The following is a 15,368-nucleotide window of genomic DNA, read 5'->3' as shown; positions in this document are numbered from 1 at the left end:
TATGCCTTTTACATTTAGAAACAAGCGTGCTGAGCCTCTGTTGCTTCCCTAAAAAGCTTAACATTGTGGCAGAATGTCGATTATGCCTCTCCTACTAAATACAACTACCACTTTATCTTATCAAAATGTTGCGTAATGTTGTGAAAACATCGCCAACTTTTGTTTTTGGTGTGTTTTTCCAAATCGCCTTAAAAATGGAAGTCCAGCGTTCACCTTCTCTTTAGCTGTCCTGATCTCCTGCATGTCCCCAGAAAGCTTTTTTTTTTTTGTATTTAGCTTGCTAGATGCTGTGTTCACCAGTTAATTGAAAACGTTGTCTGCTTGACACAGATAGAGGAACATCGTTAGCGCCTTGTCACATTGTCAGACAGTGCGAGCAATTCATGTACGGTGGGGTTATCCAAATTCTTTTGCTGGAAAAGTCTTAACAACAGGTGTTATGAAAGCTGCTCGAGACTTAGCTGCACATTGAGGTTTTTGTTTTTTTTTTAAAAAAGAGAAAAACAGGCTACAAAGCTCCACAGAGCTGCTGGCTTTAAATTCTCCGCTTTTCTGGCACTTTGGGTGACCCTCTCACATTACACAGTCATTTTATTAAATGTCAGTATAGGGGAAGGTGAAGGTTCGTCACACCATATTGCATGCTGGGATGTGGTGTCATCTTGTGAGGCACGTGGTCTTGCGGCACAGTAGCACCAGAGCCCTTTGGCTAAAGTTCTAAAAGGTTACATCGGTTAAATGTGATGGAGCAGGGCGAGAAGAAGGGGAGGAATTGAACTTCCTTGCAAAACAGCGTTATTTAGAGAAAGTAAACAATGTAGATCCATATAACTTGGGAGACAAGACTTCCACTCATACCTGCACCTTATAAATGATCTCATTTATGGACAGTGTGCATACACTTTGTGGAGTTAAAAAGTTACAAATCCCGAGAAGCTCAGGAAGAGTTTTGCAGAGACTTGGTATAAGATCTGCTAATCACACTAATACTCACAGCAGTATTTTAAGCCCCATTATTACACCAAACAAAGTCCAACATCTTTTGGTGTGACCTGCTATGACGACATGTTTCAGAATCACAACAGAAAATCTAAAGAATAGGCTTCAACTCAAACAAAAAGGCAGCGTTATCTTCCAAACATGGCACATTACCCAAAAGTCAACACAGTGTAACGTCAACTTCAAGTTCCCTTCTGAAAAACTATTGACTGATATGCAGGTTTAGATTTAGTTGTGGGGGGGTAAAACATTTTCTCTGGCTTCACTGAGCTTCAGCTGATCAGCCTCCATTTAAGCATCAAGAGAGGAGCTGTGCAAGTACACACACACACACACACACACACACACACACACACACACACACACACACACACACACACACACACACACACACACACACACACACACTTTATGTTCGCTTAATTGTGAACTGCCCTTGACTCCAACTTTAGTTTTCCAGCTTAAACGCTCCATGACCCAAATACAAAGGAATTCATGAAACTATTAAACTTCCCAGGATAATTCTCATCACCAGTCGCTGTCTAGTGTCTCTGTGTAGTCCAGAACATTTATTTTTCTTCCCACTGTGCATTTGCTTTATGGAGACTGATTTGCAAATGTTGTTTGGTTTGATGTTTGCACATGTTATTGATTTTCGCTGAGTGCTCAGGGTGGTAAATAATCACAGTGGATATATTGCCCTTGGTTGCAAGCTTCGCTTTGTTTACAAAGACAGGGCTGTTTAATTGCACTTTGTGCGCGAGTGCTCAAAGCAGCTTCATATGGAAATCTATTTGATTTTAGAAATTTGTTCAGTTTAATTGAATTTATTGCTTGCCTTGTTTTGTTTGAAATAGATTATCAATAAACTACATTATTGTTGGTTCAGTGCACAACTTTAGTTTCTCGCTGGACTTAAAACAGCAGTGAGCATGGTTCTGCACTCAATTAGCCTAAGGCTCTATGCAGCAGCCTATACATATTTTAAAGATGCTGTTTAGAAACTTTACAGTTTTGCAGTTCTCACAATGTCTACAATTGTGTGTCTGTCAGTGCACATATGATCATTTCAAGAAAGGGCATAAAAAACAAAAAAACATAAAAGCAGCTGTCTTCACCTCACATAGACTTTTTTTTTAAAGCACTGAACAATTCAGATAGAGATATTTCTGGTAGAATTATTTTCTTACTCTGAAAGTTAAAATCAAATCAAAATGTTCAAACTTAGAGAATAGCACCTTTTCATTCTTGCAGATCATCTCATTTTCACTACTGTTTTTTTCACATCTTTACAGGAACTGTTGTATGTTTTTGTGTTGCCTAAAATTTTAACTTTCTCTCGGTGTGAAGACGGACGGGATTAAAAATGTAAATCAATATTCACTCCCTTGCAACTGCAGCAAGCACAGACACGTAAAATACAGGTGCAAAATGTGTGAGTGAGAATAATTACATTAGGAGGAGGGCTCTCTTTGCTTGCTGATAGATGTTTAAGCTGTGTGCTGCAGGCCCCAAAGAAGTCAGAAATGCAGGCCAGACACCACAGTTGGCCCTTTGAGATCAGATAAAAGAGTAAGCTTCAGACCTCCATGCCCCCTAATTCAATGTCAGTCATTCCCACTGAGGCCAGTTTGTCTGTGGTAACACTGTGAAAAATTCCAGGTCTCATACCCACTGCTGCAGTACAGCCCATCAGTCACCTCATAAAGCCACTCTTTCTTTCTTTTTTTGCCTTAAGCAAGTGTTATGCATGGTTGGATGTCCACAGGGAGCCTCAGTGAACATGGAGTCTCAATGTGACAGGTCGGTTCCCAGTAAGAGGTTATTCCTACAACACTTAACCACTGAGGACGTACCTGCATACACCTACATTAACAAAGTAGATTTATGCACATACAAGTACTGTGTACACACATATTGGATGCTACGTGCGGGGGAAAAAACAAAAAAACAAAACAAGCCATTCTCACGTTCACATTTGCATAAAGGTAAGAAGCGCACAGCAGACAGGTAATTGGATTCTGCAAGATAATCAGAAGTGAAATCTCTCCTGCCATTAATCTATTCAGTGAAATATGCAGATGAGAGAGTTTATCTTTTCTAACATCGACAGTTTGCAAATATTTCTATACCTCTGAAATACATCAAACAGGCTTAGTTTTTTATCCCAGTCAGCAAGTACACCCCACCCCTACCTCCACTGCTTGCAATGTGATCTGCTATGTCGGCATATCCCTCCCTTCATTAGAGCAGCTGTCTCGCAAAATACTCGCAATTAGAAGAGGATCTTCATAATGGCAAAAAAAAACAACATTCTGCAAGTGACACAGAGGCAGCGTCTTCCCGTGGACTGAGCTGACATATTGCGGCTCGGCAGCAATTAAGTGGAAGGAACAAAGAAACTGATACACAAGTCATTTTCCTGTGCAGGTTCTCCAGGAAACTGGCAAAGGAAGGGCGTATTTAGGCCGAAATGATGGCCTGTCTCGTGGGTTTGATCACTTTGGGCTCAGCTCTAATGCCTCACAGTCCAGAGACCTGCCATGTGGCAAAGACCTTAATGTTAATGCCAAGAGCAGAGGTCTAACTCTGGTTTAAAATCAATTAACAACAATCAACAGTCATGGCAGGGTGCATTTTCCTATGATTTGTATAAAGATTAAAGGTGAAGCCTTGTTATAAAAAGATAAAAATCCATCCGACAGGTTTGCAAAAGACTTTTTTTTTAAAAGACTTTCACCAAATAGAACCTGTAGGGAGCATGAAATGTGCTGGACTCTGCATTTTAGCAGGCTGCAGCCTCAGTCCTGTCGAATCAGCTATCAGATAAATTAACTTGTACTGGGCTTTCGAATCTATCACCATGGATTCGGCCACATCCTTTCTGCAGTGTATGATGTTTTCCCCGGCTCCTCAGTCAATGGATAGAAGACGTCTCTTGCAGAAGTGACCACGGTGATGTGTCAAATCAAGATGAAATGCCACTATATCTCAACTCTCAACTCATGACACCCACTGCACTCACCAGCGATGGCACTGTGTTGTTGTGACTAAGGAGGAAGCATCATGTAGGAATGCAGAGGTCAAACGTCGCTGATCGAATGTGAAGTAGTGCCTGAAAGAGCACCGAGTGAAGCAGACAGTGCTTTGTCGGGCCTGCTGATGGCAGATGGGGGACGATGCAGCATCATTTGCCTCTGTTCTGATCTGACCTGTCGCAGAGGATTCATCTAGTGAGAAATACGCTGTCCACCCATGCAGTTTCTGCCACAAGTATCACTGTCTCTCAAAAGTTGAAGCTAGATAGGGACAGACAGAGATTGACACAAATACACACACATATTATAGTCTATACAGTTTAATAGAGATATAGATAGATGGCTATAGATTCCATTTAGAGTTCTAAAATTTGAAAACAATGTTTACATCTGTAGCTTGAGCCTGAGTGCTATTGCAGCCAAATATTACATACAGCCTATTGTAATATTTAGGTAGGAGTCATGATGCTACTCACACCGCTGCCTGTCAGACGATGCCGTGAGGCAACTATTAACCACGTCTTTATCCAGAGGTGGCAGGTAGTCGCACAAGTTATGCAGCAGCACTGATCCAACCAGGGCACCCATGTTCTTCTTAATGCCTCCCCTCTCAATAAGATTACTTAAGCCCCCAGTTTTATGGGTAGCGAAGCCCTTCAATTTCCCCAAGCCCTTGTAATTATGCAGACAAGGAGTGTGAACCATGTGATTGTGTTTTATGGCAGAAGGTATATTACCTTTTTAGGGTGTCAAGGAGAGCTCCTCAGGGAGCAGCATATAATTGCAGCTCGCACAGGATTCAATTGTTAGAGCATGTTAGAAGGATTTTCTTATTGTTTGCCTGACTGCACCAGTGGCCGCAGTCGTGTTCAGACTGTCAGCGCAGTTGAGGAGTGAAATATGCAGGTGACATGATACATGATCAGGAGGTCAGCTCCACTGCAGATGCATCCAGTGCAGGGTAGTGCAGTGCAGTGCAGTGCACCAGCACACGTTACTGTTCCAACAGAAGCCAACATATGTGGTTTTCTAATTTCTAATGATTTTGGTGATTTCCTGATTTTTCATCTTGTACTGCCTTTCATGACAGCTGGCATCACATTTTGCTGCATATGCAAGTGAAAATTCGAGTGTTTTCACTTCAACTCTGACTTCTGAAATCCAACAAAAACAGCCGGTGGCAGGTTACACCAGCTCCCGCTAATATGCATGAATCCCTGGGGTAACTTAACAATATAATAGGTTTTTTTTGTGAGAGAATAAGTTTTGTTTCTAAAGAGGTGTTTCTGTGTATCCAACACCTCTCAGGAAAAACTGATCACATCCTGTCACACTCTCCTGGTTAAACTTTCATTCATATCATGGCAATAATCCAATTAACCTAACCATGACATCTTTCGATCAAAGAACTTGTGTGTCATCACACACATACATCTGTGATATCAGTGAGTACACAGCAAATCAATATTTGATGTCGTGATTCTACAGACTTATTTTTATCACAAAAATTATACAGACAAAAATAAATAATTGTATGGACTACAATAATGTGAGAGGGCAAACTAAAAGAGTCAAAGTGGTAAATATTTCAGGCAGCAGAGGCTCGTTGTCTTCCTACGGTGACTGCTACAGCTGTGATAATAGCAGCTCATAAACATTCGGCACAGGAAGGCGACTAAACTCAGAGCCTGGAGCATATCACCTTCAAAGTTTCCCAAAGCTTCTGGTGACACCAGTTTACACTTTTACCATTCTGTCGGTGTAATGTCTCCAAACAGACATGACAGGCAAAGCTGCCAAGAGCAAACGACAGCCGTAACCTACCAAGCCAAGGGTAAAAATGATGCCCACCTCAACTATCTCTCTGGGATCTATTGAGCCCTCGCAGAGGCTGCAAATGACCCTGGGAGGTTGAGCGACAGCTGCTAAGATGAAAGGCATCTAGCGAAAGGTTGCGGTTCACTTTGGAAGCGAATGCACTATTAGAGTAATGGTGCTCAAAACCTCAACGCTGGCCAATCATTTCAGCCACTCACAGGGTGAAGGGATACAGTGAAATACACGGTAGATATGGGCTAGTTCTGTGAACAGGATCGAGCCTGGGGTGGTCCAAATGCTTTCCAGTCATCAGAAGCAACAGATATTTATTCTGAAAAAGCCAAATAAACAGAAGTAGCTCTCATCCATATCTAAAACAATATTTCATGATAGTGCTCTTATCTATTTATACCCCATAGACCAACAGAGATTGTGGTTGTTTCACCAAGCAGCACCTTCAGGCTGCTGATGTTATTCCTGTACAGCGCCACTGCCCTGGCTCAGGCTAGAAATTATTCACAGGGATCAGCGTATTCCAGAAATGGTGTGGGTGGTAGTGGTGCTGTATGTGTGTCTAAGTGTGTGTGTGTGTGTGTGTGTGTGTGTGTGGGTGGGTGTGGGTGGCAGGGGGGAGAGAGGTAATATTACAGGGGGATTGCTGTTAAATCCACAACCTTTTCCTGTCCTCTGGCTCTGAAGTTCTCCCTGAGGGGGATCAGCAGGTAGTGTCGAGAGCACATTTTGGCTGGGAAATTGGGGATTTTTGCAGAGAAATCTTGCATGCGTCTTTTGTTTTGTTTTTGTTTTTAACCAAGAAGAAAAAGAGAAAATAAAAATAAAAAAATGTATTCCAATATTTGCAATAAAAATGTTGACAACTTTCATGTCAATGAACAAATAGTTTAGTATTTCAGACCAGAATCCAACTCCTGACATCATGGAAAGCACTTGATATAGTTTGTCATCAAATCTGATCAAATCCAATAATTAAAATTTAATTTCTAAAGGTGGCCTCATAAAAATGAATGCAGCTTCCAGGTCTGAAAAGTGAAGTCAATCCCATACAGTGCAATACCACTGAGGGCCACTTGGGGCTGGCTCCAAAAAAACACCAGCTCCATAGACTCCCATTCAATTTCTCTCATGTCAATCAAATACACCCATCAAATACAAGTCACTAAATGTTTTCCACAAATCTTTAAGGTGTATTATAGTTGTCTGGTGGTCCTTCTGAAAAAAATTGCATAAATAATTAGATAGTAGGCCTCAAAAAGCAGCATGCTTGGGCCGCATCTGGTTTGATTAACATGCTGCTTTTGCCTCCAAAAACACCAAGATTGCGACACCTGAAATACCGAACTTGAGGCTTCAAAGCAGTTCACAAACCATCGGGTGACGTCGTGGTAGGTCGAGATATGCATTTGCTCCTCTGTAAATCTAAAATTTTGGGTCTGGGCCTGTCAAAGTTGTCATCTAGTTCAGCAGTGATACCTGCTATCATTGTAGTCATACAGTAGCTGGGCAGGTTTAATAGCTCTGGCTCCAAGCCAGGACGTGGGGAAGTTCTGGCGCAGTTGGAGCCACATGAAGCAATGCTGTTACAATATGACTGGTCACAGGGTTGAAAACCTACAACAAGGCCTGATACTGTAAAAAAAAAAAAGCAGCTACTAGAGCGGTTCATTGAAATTTTGTGAATGCATGTGTAGAAAGCAGGGAGCTATTACTGCTGTGACTATTGGATGAAGAGTCTGATGGAATCTGCAGCACAGTTTGATGAAATGTTTGCATCTTTTGTGGTCTATGCACAAGTGTAACTCTTCCTTAAGTAGAATAAAAGAAAGACTGTGCAGAAAGACAACATTACTTTGTACCATTACATTTTATATATATTAACTTTTTAAAAACTTCTCTCTTGCCTAGTCTTATGCAGGGTTTCCTACAATTCTTTGGTTTGGTAACAAGCTCTTCTAAAACCACGGCGACTGTCCTTTCCCTGTTTTGGTGTCATAGTTGCCAGCCGGTTCTCTTAACACTGTAAGTAGCAGGAAGTCTGACATTGACAAGGGTAAGACAATAGTGCAAGATAAATAAATAGTTGGTTTGATTTAACCTGTGCCAAGTTTTTCCAAAACGCCTCGGCACGGGCTCACTTGCGTTGCTACGGAAACCGGCAATCAGGCTGAGCTCGGCGCGGTTCAGTTTTGGTCTCGAGAAAACCATAAACAGGAGGATAAACAAAGGCTGCTCTCCAAAGCTGTGATGAGAAAACACAGAGGGGTATTGATAGCAGCCTGTATACTGTCACAAGTATGCAAATTATCTTGCTTGTGTGAAGTCTCCGCGGCATCCATCATCCAAATCTTGTGCTATTTCATTGTGGCAAGGCACACAGCGCACAATTAAATTGTATACCTCACAAAATGTATGAGGGTGTCGGGAGATTATTGCTGTAAAATCTTCCAAATAAATCACCTTGGAGATAATTACATCACATCATTGCTATTAAGCCTCTGACATTCCCTTTATTCTTTAATGTGAGTATAATGAAAGGCTAACATTAAACCCAACGTGCTTCTACCCAGCTGATAATCTACTAAATGGGCAATTATGATTTAACTGGATGACTGTGAGTTGTGAGGGCTCGAGGGTGACCTGCACGTCTGATGATTGTTCTTGTAAAAGGACATCCTGTGCTCTGCGGCTTGGCCTTCATTGAGCTGTGGGGGATGCAGCACTATCTGCCTGCCTGCCCACCTCCACCATCCATGGGATCGATCACACCGCCGCCGCCGCCTCCTCCTAGAGAAACCCAACCACCACAGCTCCTCCAATTACAGCTGATGGGCCACATCTTTCCATCAGAGTAGGTGTCAGAGCCGTTCGGCACCTTTCAGAGCCAGGGACAGAAAGAAGAAGAGTAAGGATAGAGTGGCGTGCTTGAAGTGGAAAGAGACGCACAGAGAGGGGGAGTAATAAGGGATGTGGTGACAAGCGTGCACAGCTGGTGAAGCGTTCCATGTTGAACTTTGGCAAGACGGATGCTGAACTTAGACCCTCGTATGTATTATTAATATCGACCACTTACACGAGAATAAAGAAGCATTTACTCACCAACTGACATGCCTGAATTAATCATAGAGCCATACTCAAAAGGCATGATGAATTCTCTGTCATGACAAATTTCAAATAAATGACATGTCATCAGAATAAAAAAAAAAAAAAAAGGGCTCTTGCTCTGTCGGTATCTGATCAAAGTTTCAGCCGGGGACAGTCTTTGTTTGTTTTATCTTCACAGGGCCTTTTCTATTCGCAGAAATGATTCCACTATGCCGGTAATACATATCTTCAAAGAAAAATATTTCTATCACGCACAAGTGATGGATGAGGGGAGATTGTCAGTGATGGGGTTACTGTATGTCTGGAGAATTTCTGCAATGGATTCCAGCAAAGGCCCCAACCTCTAAGGACGCAAAGATATACAGTATATAAAACGCACTTTTCATACTGAAGACTGCAAAAAAATAAGCATGTGCTACTGCTTTTCCCCTTGGTGCAGTGTTTGCCTTTTTTTTTTTTTTTTGCCTTGGGCAAGTAAACCTGTATGTGTACTGTATATTGTTGTGGGTCCATATACTTTAACAGCTGTGAGTGTGTGTTGTACACTGCCGTCCTACACATGGCTCCCGGTGGGTTCATCAGGTGGAGGCTGAATTGGAAAGGATTTGTTCCTGCAAGGCTGTTGCAGCTTCTCCTTCAGATTATAGGATAGATCAAAAATCTTACAGGACACGCAGAATCAGGATAAGAAAGAAGCAAGAATCCCAAGAATCAAGAAAATCAGAGAGGAGTGTCGACAGGCAGATTTTTTAATTAATTGCTTCTTGTCTTCAAATTAGATTTCTTCCTGCAAATTGACTTCCAAGTGAGGAGTTATCAGTTCTTGATGATGGAGGCGCATCGTGCAAAAACAGCACGTGTGAAAGTGAGTCCACGTGTATTCCGATGGGTAACATGAGCGTGTTTGACATTAATCAATACCAACACTTCCCTGCTCCCTCCATCTTCAGGTTTTGGCCCTTCATCCATCACTGTCAGACGCAGAGACTGACATGGTCACAGTGGTCAGCCCACGTTAGAGCCACCACAGCCCGTTGCGCAGTATGAGCATGTCTGGGACTGTGTGAATGTGTTTCTGGGCACCCATGCACATACATACATACATACATACATACATACATGTGTGTGTGTGTGTGTGTGTGTGTGTGTGTGTGTGTGTGTGTGTGTGTGTGGCCATCGAGCAGAACATGACAGAACAGTGTTTGAACAGTGTTAGAGCCAGCTGCTGCAGTCTGGGGGTTTGTGCTGAAACTCCATCATGTCCAGAGGGAGTTTATGAATGCACTGCAGATTTTAATAACACACCAAATGCATCACTCTGTTGCAGAGTAAAATGCTTATATATCCAGGATGTGAATTTTCTAACGGCTAGAACAAATACTTCTCATCACAGATCAGTGTCACATCTCGACACGCAGGAAGCTCGATTTTGTTGCAAATATCTGAAAAGTTTTTAGTGCTTATGTAAGTACTGAAATTGCCAGATCCCCATTACTAACTACTATGGTTTCCATATGGGAACCACTACATTAGCCTCGTCTTGGGTAACACTGAAGACACTTAGGGCTGCGACTCAATGTGATGAGCACAAATTAATTCAGTCATTCAGTGTTAATTTTTTTTCCGTTCAGAAACCGAATTAGGCTTGTAGATATGGATTTCTGTTTCAAGCAGCCATTACCTTTGTCAGTGGAGGGGGTTTGGCCAACGTCACTGCCAGCCAATGACTAATGCAGCTCATGAATAACAGCCCCAAGCAGAGCGTTTCACTGTACAGTTATTGTACAGTAAGCAGACATGCAGGTGCAAAGGTTTCGGAGACTAAATAAATGGATCAATCTGCATAAAACATTTAGAGGACATTAGTGCCAGAAATCTATCAGGAAAATGTTCACTGTTCTTGTGCTCTCACTGTACCACACCTATCTATCGGCAGCAACTTCACATTCAGTGCAGTAACCATAGCTACGTGTGGCACAAAAGACACATTTCAGGTTGGAGGTTAATTTTATCTTTAACCCTTGATGAGCAACGCGGCACAGCTTGAGATCCTCGGCTTCCTTTGGTTCCTCCACTGTTTACGCAGATTATAGCCATTTTACATTTTTCCATCAGAATTATTACGCATGGAAATGACCTGCCAGGCAACTCGGAGTCCTTTGAAATATATTTTCTAGAGTTGCACTGACATAAACACTTACATCATCACTTACACATTACACTTACATCAAATTCTATGCTATATTCTGTTAAGATGTTATTTGAATCATTTCAGGCAGTTTTCCAGTTTTATGCTGGTTGCATTGTATATATATTTTACATCCTTAAATCTGTTCCTTTGTTAGCGTGATATTGCTCCAACTGTGGGGATGTAAGTGTGGTACTACACAAACAGCACTTTCAGAGATCAAAAGTAGCATTAGCGGTCCAATGATATATTGGTTCCCGTCAGGTTTGCACACTTTAATGTATGACAAAGCACAATACAAATAACTAAACTCATTTTCTATACATGATCACTGTATTGTGCCTGTACTGTATGTTACGTTGTTGTAAAATAATAAATTGCTCTGTATACCTAATTATGTAGACAGTTGTTTTCTTCACAGTAAGTACATTTTAATGCACGTTAAATTTAGGATAGTCTTTGTTCAGCTCCTATTCTATTCGGTCTGTCTTTATGCTTTCAGTATGCATAAAGAAAACGGCTCTTGACACTGCAGCTTGTTTGTTTCCTCACTTAGTTCCACCTTAATTTGCTTTCTTCTTCTACTGTTGTCATTTGTCACCAGGGAGCATGTTTATATGTTGGAGCCCAGGTCAAGTATCTGAGTCAGCTGGACCTACAGAAGGAGCATTCCCTATGGTTTTGAGATAATTACACTGTCCCCTTATGACAACCTTATTTAATTTAGATTAAGCCAATAACAAACCTGCAAAACAGCATGCCCTCAGGATCGCATCCTGTCAGTAGGCTGTTAATATGCCAGACTGTTGTCTTATTTTTTTCTTTTCATGGCATCAGCTGGTCCACCTCTACAACCGCAGCGCCTGCCCACGGGCGAGTACAACCAACACGGTGGCAGATGAGGCAGGCAGAGGAAGTCTCATCAATAATAGAGAGTGGGAGCTGGGGGAGTCATGCAGAGGGATTGTGGTGGAGTGAGGAGTGCAGCTGGTGTGTTAGTCTCATTTCTTCCAAAAGGACATTTTGAAATGACACTCCACAGAGGCCACGCAGAACAGGAAGGCGGCTATTCATTGCTGATGGGCTGATTAAGTTGTCAAATTGCCGTTTAGCTATGTGCCTGCCCATATTTGAGCTTTTAATGGACATTTCTCTGTCATCATGTCCCCAGGGAGCAGGCTCAACACACTAATAAAGAACATAGAAAAAGTGTCAAAATATAGACTTTTTTTCTTTGTTTTTTTTTAAAGGCCACGCAGGTGGTTGTCATACTGTATGACAAAAATATAAAACACCCAAAAATCTATCTAGCTGAGGTCAGCTGCATGGGTGTAGTCCTGTTAGACACACCCTATGAAAGCAAAAGCCAAAAATCTCATCAATGTCCTGTCTGTCAAGCAGCAAGTAACTTAGAAAACAATGATTATTTATCTCCAACAGCTGTCCAGATGCAAAGAGAAACCCTGTCACAGAGTCACTGAGGATAACCCAGTGGCTGTTATAGTATGGCAGCGTCTCCTCCCAGCTGCCATCCTGCTCATTCCCTTTCTTCAATGCCCCTCATTGTATTGGGAAGAGGAGGCCCATTCTTACTCGCATCTCTCGTGCTCTTGTTTCTCCAGGGGCCAGCCCTGAGGACGTGAAACTGTTGGAAGAGTTTGGATGTCACCCGTGACACGGCTTTCCCTGCGTTTGACCACCTTCTGCTGCACACATCTCCGCTCTCGAAAGGGCACCTATTAAGGGCAGGCTTGAGACAAAGAGTTGTGACGGTGACCAACGATCGACGCGAGGAGGAAGGGAATACACCGGAGGAGGGGCCTGTACTCGCTGTGGACGTGCAGATTGCTGCTTGTGAGTATCATATTGTTCTCATTGTGGTGGGAGAATACATTTCCATACAACTGACCAGGGTGATGCTGCCCAATTTATGCGTTTTCTAGGACAACAACAACAACAAAATACAGCTCATAACTACAATGCACAATGAATGGGGCATATTGATTTCTTTGTTCGATGTCACACAAATCTATCCAGAGGTGTTTTTCAAATATATCAGGATGTAGTTTTTTTTTATCTGTGTAAACTGTATGCTGCACAGGCAGCCGGGCTGACCTTGACAATCCTGCTTTGTTCTTTCTTTCTACTGTCACTTACATCCCTGATGAACAAATTCACAGCAGCCTCACTTATTTATGCTCTCTACACCAAAAGCTAAATTTAAAACTCTGGGCATCAAAGGATGTGGATCGAGGTAAAATGAGGATGCAGGGGATGGAACCTCCACCCACTATCTTTCATTCTCTCGGTCTCTCTCTATCACGGTTGTCTTTCTTCTTTCTGTCTTGTTTCCTGTCCAATGGAAGTTACATTTTCACCGGGAAAATCAAGCAGAGGAATTAGGTAGAGGACAGGAGGCAAAATGATCTGACAGATTCACTTACCTCAGCTGTCTAAGATCCCCCTAGCCTCTGATATTATTAGAGGTTGATATATATGTGGGCTCAGAGCACGGCGGGGGGGAGAGGGGGGGTTGTGGAGAGGAATAAGATGGGAAAGTAAGGTGTGAGAGCTCGAGAGCCAATGCTGCTGATGACAAAGCCCAGAAAATAATCTTAAGGTGTGGAAGCAGCAAATGATTAGATAGCGGTGGGAGAAAGAGTGAAAGAGGTATGGCTATTAAATCGCTTGTAGGCTCTGTAGTCTCCTCATGACAGGTACCAAAAAAAAAATATTGAAATTTCTTCCTGGCTAGCCCAGGCTAAGATGGATTTAAACTGTATGGTCTCATATTGTTTTTTGGATGGAGAAAACAAACATTGCTGAAATAAAACAGGTCAGCACACCAATCTATAGGACTTACATAAACCACAGTGCCGTGGGATCACACCATCGATCGATAGTAGAGCTCCACACTGCAACAAATATTAAACTTCCATGCCTGATATTCAGATAAAGGGTTTACTTGTAGAGAAGATTTACTGCAGTGAATTCTAAATTCATAAGAAATTCTAAACTCATGCAAAAGCAGTTGCAGTTCTTGGAAAAGCAATAAGCTTGTTAGCCATGCCAGCTGTATTGTGCACGGTCAATCATTGACACCAGAGCATGAATCCTATCCACATTGATGACGCTTGATTTTTCCTCGAGCAAAATGATAAGAAATAAAGAAATCTAAAGATTTGATTGTAGCTATGAAAATTAGTGACATGCAGTATGAATCCTAACTGTGAATATATGGGTGTGACCATGCTGCATTGGGGATTGTTTCTAGATGTTGCATCCTAACGGTTGTGGACCTCGGGTTTATTTTGAAACGATTGGCGCGGCCTTTAACCAATCGGCATTGACCACTGTACGCTAAAACTCGCCAAGCTGTAAACAACGGAGATCCTTTTATGTGCTTGCTTTAGCTTCAATACTTTGATCTTTGTTAGCGTTGCTACAACTGTTCACATAGCTTCATGTAGCTACCACCACTGCCATTGTTGGAACTATCAAAACAAACAACTGACATTACACTGAGCCAACCTCAGTAGTCGGCGAAAGGTCGGCACTTCAGTGTCGGAACGAACCCTCTTATTTTGAGCAGTATCTCAAACCATGAATGTCTGCACAAAAATACAAAAAGTCAATCTATCATGTCGAGTCACGGTTGACTACCTGACTTTTATCTATCGTCGCTTATAAATGTTCTCACAACAATTAGATGAACTGCCTTCAAATTCAGACACACGTTCCCCTCAAGATGAACCGTTCTCACTTTGAGAATCACGTATTATATCATTTTTCATTTTGTGCCATCATCACTTCAAAATTTTAATTTGTCCAAGATTTTGATCCATGAGCTGTCCTTTGTGTTAATTGGTAATTAGCAAATGTCAGCATGGTTTCATATCAAAAAAAGACAGTGAATATGGCAATATTGTATTGGTTTAAAATCGGCATGTTAGTATTGTCATTGGGATCATGTTAGCGCGCTGACTTGCGCATCAAGTACTCTGAGCACGCAGCATCCGTGCATGATCTCCTCTGTGCACACCGTGTCCACAACAATTAATGTGTAAAAAAAAAAATTGTGTAGCCCACACTTAAAGCCATGAGTTGTTATTGCTCATCACTACTGTAGCGGGTGCTGTGCAATTATCTATCAGCTGCTGCAGATCGAGAATACCAATAAGGCAGAATGTAAGTGACTGAGTCAA

General features: G+C 42.0%; 1 protein-coding gene across 4 annotated transcripts in view; it reads left to right on the top strand.

The window, feature by feature from the left end:
• The window catches only part of LOC138631593 (galactosylgalactosylxylosylprotein 3-beta-glucuronosyltransferase 1), a 77,360-nt gene that overhangs the window by 21,591 nt on the left and 40,401 nt on the right, over positions 1-15,368 (top strand). For all 4 annotated transcript variants that reach the window (XM_069716670.1, XM_069716753.1, XM_069716840.1 and 1 more), the window contains one exon: positions 12,786-13,017. The gene's annotated coding sequence lies outside the window, so the exon portion shown is untranslated. The remainder of the gene's footprint in view (positions 1-12,785; positions 13,018-15,368) is intronic.

Source organism: Brachyistius frenatus, unplaced genomic scaffold (assembly GCF_029030835.1).
Source record: "Brachyistius frenatus isolate BFR_SWC_R1_liver_20210118 unplaced genomic scaffold, ASM2903083v1 Contig_1, whole genome shotgun sequence".
In the NCBI taxonomy this organism is placed as follows: Eukaryota; Metazoa; Chordata; class Actinopteri; family Embiotocidae; genus Brachyistius; species Brachyistius frenatus.
This window is presented reverse-complemented; position numbering and strand designations above follow the sequence as displayed.